The following is a 6,381-nucleotide window of genomic DNA, read 5'->3' on the forward strand; positions in this document are numbered from 1 at the left end:
CAGGCTCCCACCAGGCTGACTTTCTCTCCAGTCCCCCCAGCCCCCGCCACTCAGACACAACAGTAATTGATTTTCACGTTGCCACTTTCACTCCTTCCCCTCCTTAAAAATAAAATACATATATATGTGTATATATATATACATATATATATGTACACGATCCCCCCCGGTGAAACGGTCCGCAGAAAGCAAAGACAGCAATCAAATCGATACGATCAGTGGCTCTGATTGACCTCAAGGCCCTGCTCTGCTGAAGCCCGCAGCCCCTGCTGCAAGGCGGGTTAACTGCTCCGCGCTGCTCAGCGCCACTCGGAAAGGCAGCTGGGAAGCTTTCTCGGTAGAGAAGCAACTCTGGCAGCTCAATTATTAATGCACGCGTGGAAGTACCTGTTCACATCACGCCTATACGTTCTCTCTCACGTATCTACACACAGCCACGCTCACGCAGGGGCGACCCCCGCCGCCGGTACACGCGTGTACGCATCACACGAGCGGGCTCGGCGGCAGAGCCGGTGCCCGCTCCTCCCCGGAGCAGGGCAAACCGCAGAGGCACCCTCATTAGCTCCCACTGATGATTCCTTTCAGGATCATGAATGGAACAATTGTCAAAAACTGCGGGAAAAAAAAACAAGCCCCAAGACTATTATATACAGACACAGCTTGTGTGCGCGCATGTGACATTTGCAGGCAACCCAGATTTGTTCATAAACTCTTCAGCATTATCCGAGATAAAACATTAAATTGCTTATACGGTTAAAGAGGCTTCTTATCCCCAATCAAAAAACAATCAACTTCGAAGGTAGTGAAAGCCAGGAAAAGAACAAGCTCTCCACCAGACACACCTTGCCTCACTCGTACCCTACAGCACCGTCTGTAAACAGCTGCGATAGCTTGTTGCAGCTGCCACTATTTTATTTTAAAATAACAACAATAATAACAATAGTAAGCGAAATACTTCCTGAAAACTTACTTTGCATTTAGTTTAGGCACTATTCTTTTTTTTTTTCAGCTCGCAAAGGAAGCCGTTTTGTCCAGGTTAGGTATTGTCTACTTATGGATCAGCCTCTGGCTAAGGGTTTATTTTAATTTATGGCTTATGCATTCTTTTAAGGTCGATTTGCATGACCTCCGGCAAAGAGCTAAGGCAGCAAGAAATCCCAAGTCGAATGTTGCCACAAAGCAGCACACATCTCCCCTTGCCCGGGTGCAAACAGAGCTCTCTGATGATGGACTGCTTTCTTCCCCCCTCCTTGCGTATCACAAATTAGGGTGCGATATCCATTTTAAAGTTTTCGGTATAACTTTATCCAAACCCTCTGCCCGGAGAGATAAGGCGCCGCCGCAGAACGCAAATCCCTGAGGCAGCGCCCCCGTGCGGCCACAGCCAGCACGGCCACCGGCAGCTTTGTGCCGCGCTCCGGGGCCAGCGCTCGCCTGTGGCGAACTCCGGAGCAGTTGCCCACCTCAAACTTAACGGGGAACTGAAAAGCATCACTAAAGTCCCTTCGCCTTTCTCCATCCCGTGTCTCGTGGGGTCACCCGTGAAGGCAAACCCACGCGAACACTTCGGAGTAATGACAGCAGCGCGCTGCTCTCAAAGATTTATTTCGGATTTTATTTTTCCTCTCTCCCTCTCTCTTTCTCCCTCTCGTGTTAGCTCCTTACGTACAATATCTTTCCAGCACCATGTGTTCGCCTGCCGTGGGTGATCTTAAAATACAACGCTGATCTGTCACTACACTTTTAAATAAACTCTACTCGGGAAGGATGAGAAAGTGTTGTGATTGCAAGGTACTGGGGTCCCTTAACGTCTCGGAAACCTCGGGATTCAAACAGCCCCGGAAACTCGCACGGGCACGAGACTATAACTACTTTTCCCTAAAGAAAGAAAAAAAAAAAAAAAAACACACAACAACAACACCCTCGTGGTACAAAAGTAAATAATCGTGCAGGGGGAGGCGGGGGGAAGGGGCGAATTCAGCAATGTTAAAAGCTAAACAACAGATCTACCTCCGGACGCTGCTGCTTCACTCAATTGCAACTAACAACCCATTAAAGACAGCGCAGAGGGAACCGGATTCTCTCCTGCAAAGCGACATAAATCCAGCGAAAACCCATTAAACCACCACCACCACCACCAAGCCACGCAGCACTACACACCACAGCAAACAACAGGTATACAACACAATAGGGCTTTTTTTTCCTGGTTACCTCCTCGGGATCCAGTGTGGCACAAAGCACTGGGAGAGCCTCCTTTTTTTTTTTTTTTGCAACGCGCTTCGGTAATTTTCATTAAAAATAAAAAAAAAAAAAAAAAGAAAAAAAAAGGGGGAGGGAAGAGGTGAAAGGGGAGAGAGAAAGAGGAATAAATGAGTGGTAATTCAGTAAAATAAAATAAAATAAATTAACTAGAGTCTGCTGATGTTTCTCCGGGCCATGGATGTGCAGGATCCCGATCGTTAGAAGTTTGCGGATGGGTTGCCTGGAGATTTGGTTACAATCAGGTTCATTATTATTATTTTTTTTTCCTCCTGAAACAAGTGAAGGCGATGGTTACTGCTGTCAATCTTGGCAATCAATGTGAGCGGCCATGTCGTAAGTATTCAAAGCATTTCCCGTCGTGCAACATCAGAAAGTGAGTGGCCAGGGCATTGATCTGAGGAAGGCAAAAGGAGGCAGGGCTCCCCCGCCCAGACAGCACAGGCAAGATGAGACAACACAGAGAGAGAGAGGGGAAGAGAGAGAGAGGGAGACTGAGAGCGAGCGAGAGGGGAAAGCAACAACTACGGAGAAAGTGAGCACAAAACAGAAAGTGAAATCACCCTGGGCTGCCAGCCGCATCCCCGCGCAGCTATCACCACTCACATTGCTATTAGACACATGAAACCCTAAACCTCTCTCCTCTAATGACCACTGATTGCCCGGAGTGGTGAGGAAAGGTACTAGAAAGTTACCGGGGAGGGGGTGCGAGGGCGGGGAGGGAGGGGCGGGCGGGGGCCGGAAAAGGAGGAGGGGGAGCGGGGGGGTCCCGGGAGAGCCGGTTCGCCGGGCCGGGGCTGTGCGGGGGGAGCGGCGTGTTACACGCCGGCCCTCCCCCGCTCGGTACGGCGCTTCCCGAGGAGTGCGTGGGGAGACACACACCAAAAAAGTCCTACCGGGCTCACAAATTAAAAAAAAAAAGGTGGTAAAGCAGGAGAGAGAAGAGACACGATCTGCAGGGCACGGGAAGGACTGGTGGGGAAGCGTGGACGAGCACTCAGCAAGCGCTTACTGACAGTTGATAAATGGGGCTCTGAGGAGCCCGATCCCACAGCCCCGTCTGGGTAAAAAACAGATGAAAAGTAAAGTATAAATTACAGTAGAGATGGGAGTCCAGCTACAGGGACGCGGGGGAGAGAAGGAAGGAGAAGGCACTCAAAGTCCATAAACTATTTAGTGATGCGTTCCACAGAAAGGTAAAGCGTGAGTACAGTTAAAAGGGAAAGACAGGTATGACCGGAGAAGAAAAACTCAATTAGGACGGACTCGAGCTGAAGCTGGGATTCTCGTGGCGACGACGAGAGGTTTTAGCAGCAGCAATATATAAATATATCTCTCTCTGACTACCAAAAGGCAACAGATAGGGACTTGAATATCAGCTTGAATACCAATTTAGGAACTCACGCTCCCTTGAAAGTGCTAATTGGGAAGGGAGGGGGGTATCTGGGAGAAAGAAGAGAAAACTTTAAGGAGCTGAGGAGAAAATCAACCAGTGGCACAGAGTACTGAAAAACCAAGCAAGTCTCTCTGCTGTATTTTTACATTCCAAAGGTAAACATAAAAGAGTCTTTCAAACTGTCAGGGGCCCGCAGATCAGGTGGGCAAACAGCGCTGCAAAGCTAACGTCTCCCTCTTTTGATATTATTCACACCTAGGCTAAACTGTTGTTAAGATGGGAGTGCGGAAAGCAACCTCAAGCCCACAAAATGAGAGAGAGAGAGAGAGAGAAGTTGTTGATTCATCTCTGTATTTTTGGCACCTTCTCCCCATTTTCCAGAAGGCGCCTGGAACAGTTAGTAACAGAGAAACTTTTTAATTTTAAAATAGCTTCATAACTTATAGAGGCCAAAAAGACGAGGAGAAAGCCTGATTTCGCTTTCCTCCTCTCTCAAGTAGGAATTTGCAGAGTAAGTTAGACCCAGAAGCATACTCAGCCCCACTGCGAATGTACCTCGCTTCATAAGGACGTGATGAAAATCGAGCATTAACGTGATGGCACAGGACTGATCTTATCTGGCTCTATTTCATTTTGTTAACTGGCTGTAAAACTCAACATGCTACTGGAATCGCGCACATTGCATCCTCTACCTTGCTATCCGAGGTCCTATCGTCCCTCTCGAGTCGAGTCCAGGGAAAATGAGTTTTAAGTCAGAACCTTTTGGAATAGCGGACCTATTATAGACAGTATTTTTGGCAATTCCACTACAATATTCGGCAAGCAGCAAACACCTTGAAACAGAACTTCAGAATTATCTAACAAAGCTTTATAGTCAAATTAGCTGGCTGAGGGCATAGCTGCTAATTTCCAGGCATTATCTCAATTTTAATAAAATACTTAAAAATGAAATTCGGAAACGGGGTAAATTGTAAATACTGAGTTTCTATTCACCTGCGTTCAGCTCATTCACAGTGTTCACCTTGCTGCAGTTATCTGGGCTATGGATTTAGCAACAGGAAATAGCTGCCTTTCCAGATATTGCTATGTCCTTTTTAATCTTTAATTTTAAAAATTCCAGTGATTGGTCACTAATACTTGCCTTTCAACAGATTTAAACCTGCTGCAAGTAAAGGAAACACCTTGACTTTTTGCATAACTAGTAGCTTTGGCGCGCAAAATTAAAAAAAAAAAAAAACCAAAACACTCTGTAAGAAAAGAGATATAATCACAATATAAGGACGAACCATCCTGCCCGAGTTTGCAACCTCATCAATTTGTTACTGGAAGGTTTTTTTTTCTTTCAAGAAACAAGCAGGGAAGAAAAAAAAGCCCAACACCTCCGCTCTTCAAATATAACGTCCTCCTTATTAAATACGAGGGACAAGAGGTAATGAAGGCATTAGATCAATCTAACCGCCCACCTAGCCCCAAATCGGGAGAGCATCTCGCTGCACTCCCGAAGATCCTGTGCAGAGAGGGACACTCGGCTGGGGCAGGACGCGCAGGGATGCGGCCGCGTTCCCAGCCAGAGCGCAAGCCCCGCTCTGCAGCTTGTTGCTTCCCCTGTGTGATCAGTGAAGTTACAGATGGAAAACACAGTGCCAGAGCTACAACTTCTCCGCGGCAGAGAGGACTCCTTGGACATTGTATGCAAATGTGCGTGTGTGCGCGCTGCACAGGAACAATTGTGGTTCCCGCTTTGTTTGCATAAGTGAACACCCGCCGTGTAGATACGTATACACATGCCGAGAAACAAGAACACGCTTTTACTTTTAGCGTTACCATACGTTTAGGGATCGCGTTTGAAATTACTTCCCTTGCTTTTGCTTCATGAAGGCTAAAACCAGCCGGAGCAGCCGGCGCAGGCAGCTGTTGAGGAGAGATGCTGAATTGCTGCGGGTCCTTGCACAGGGAAGGGATCGGAGGCGCTCAGTTCAAGTCGGGGCACTTACCTGTTCACAGCTGTCACTGCATTTTGCGGCGGCTCTCATTAAATAAGTTAAAGTAAAGCGATATTCAACAAGGGAAGCAATCTGTCTGTTAAGTTTTACATGCCGCATCTTTAACATGATGAGCAAACCTACAACTCCTGCAGAGTTGGTGGAACAGTCTCGGAAGTTTTCATTCGAAGGGCAAGAAATTCCACCTGAAAAGTCATTCACCCAATACTAAACTCCCCTCTCTCCCCAACTAATGCCGGGCAATTAACAGGCATATTTATAAATTCCCTCTACTGACACTCTCCGACAATTAAGACTTTTTATAGGCTTGTTAAAGATGCTCAGATCAACTTTTGCAAAATAATCAACAGCATCTGAGAGAAAGCTAAAGGAAAAGAACTTAAAGCCTGATCATCCAACTGTGAGAAAGTTTTGTTAAGAGTGGATAGAAGCGTATTACTGCACGTTTCTTCATAAGCAAACCTATCAGCTGACATGAGTTCGCCTAGAACAAGAACCTCTGGCGATCTCCTCAAAATTTAGAGAATGTTTGCATTTTATAACGCTCAAAGCTAAAGATTTGACTGAAAACCAAAACTCTGAATTCCTTATAGCGTCATCTGCCAACACAATGTATTGTCCTGGCGGAAAGAGGATCAAGCAGATTTTAATTTCATTTGAAACTGTGCATCATCTTGATAGGGAAGCAAAAAGCCGCAGCAACAATCTCCCCACTCCACCCCC

The 6,381-nt window shown here is 46.7% G+C and overlaps 1 protein-coding gene across 7 annotated transcripts in view; it reads right to left on the bottom strand.

The window, feature by feature from the left end:
• Positions 1 to 6,381, bottom strand: part of SOX6 (SRY-box transcription factor 6) — a 380,628-nt gene that overhangs the window by 373,871 nt on the left and 376 nt on the right. For 2 of the 7 annotated variants that reach the window (XM_065839463.2, XM_065839462.2), the window contains exon 1: positions 2,212 to 2,748. The exons of 2 other annotated variants lie outside the window; for them this stretch is intronic. The gene's annotated coding sequence lies outside the window, so the exon portion shown is untranslated. Of the gene's footprint in view, positions 1 to 387; positions 534 to 970; positions 1,281 to 2,211; positions 2,749 to 6,381 lie in introns of those variants that run through there. 3 more of the 7 variants (XM_071808953.1, XM_071808949.1, XM_071808954.1) reach the window with 2 other exon arrangements.

This window comes from Patagioenas fasciata, chromosome 5 (genome assembly GCF_037038585.1).
Source record: "Patagioenas fasciata isolate bPatFas1 chromosome 5, bPatFas1.hap1, whole genome shotgun sequence".
In the NCBI taxonomy this organism is placed as follows: domain Eukaryota; kingdom Metazoa; phylum Chordata; class Aves; order Columbiformes; family Columbidae; genus Patagioenas; species Patagioenas fasciata.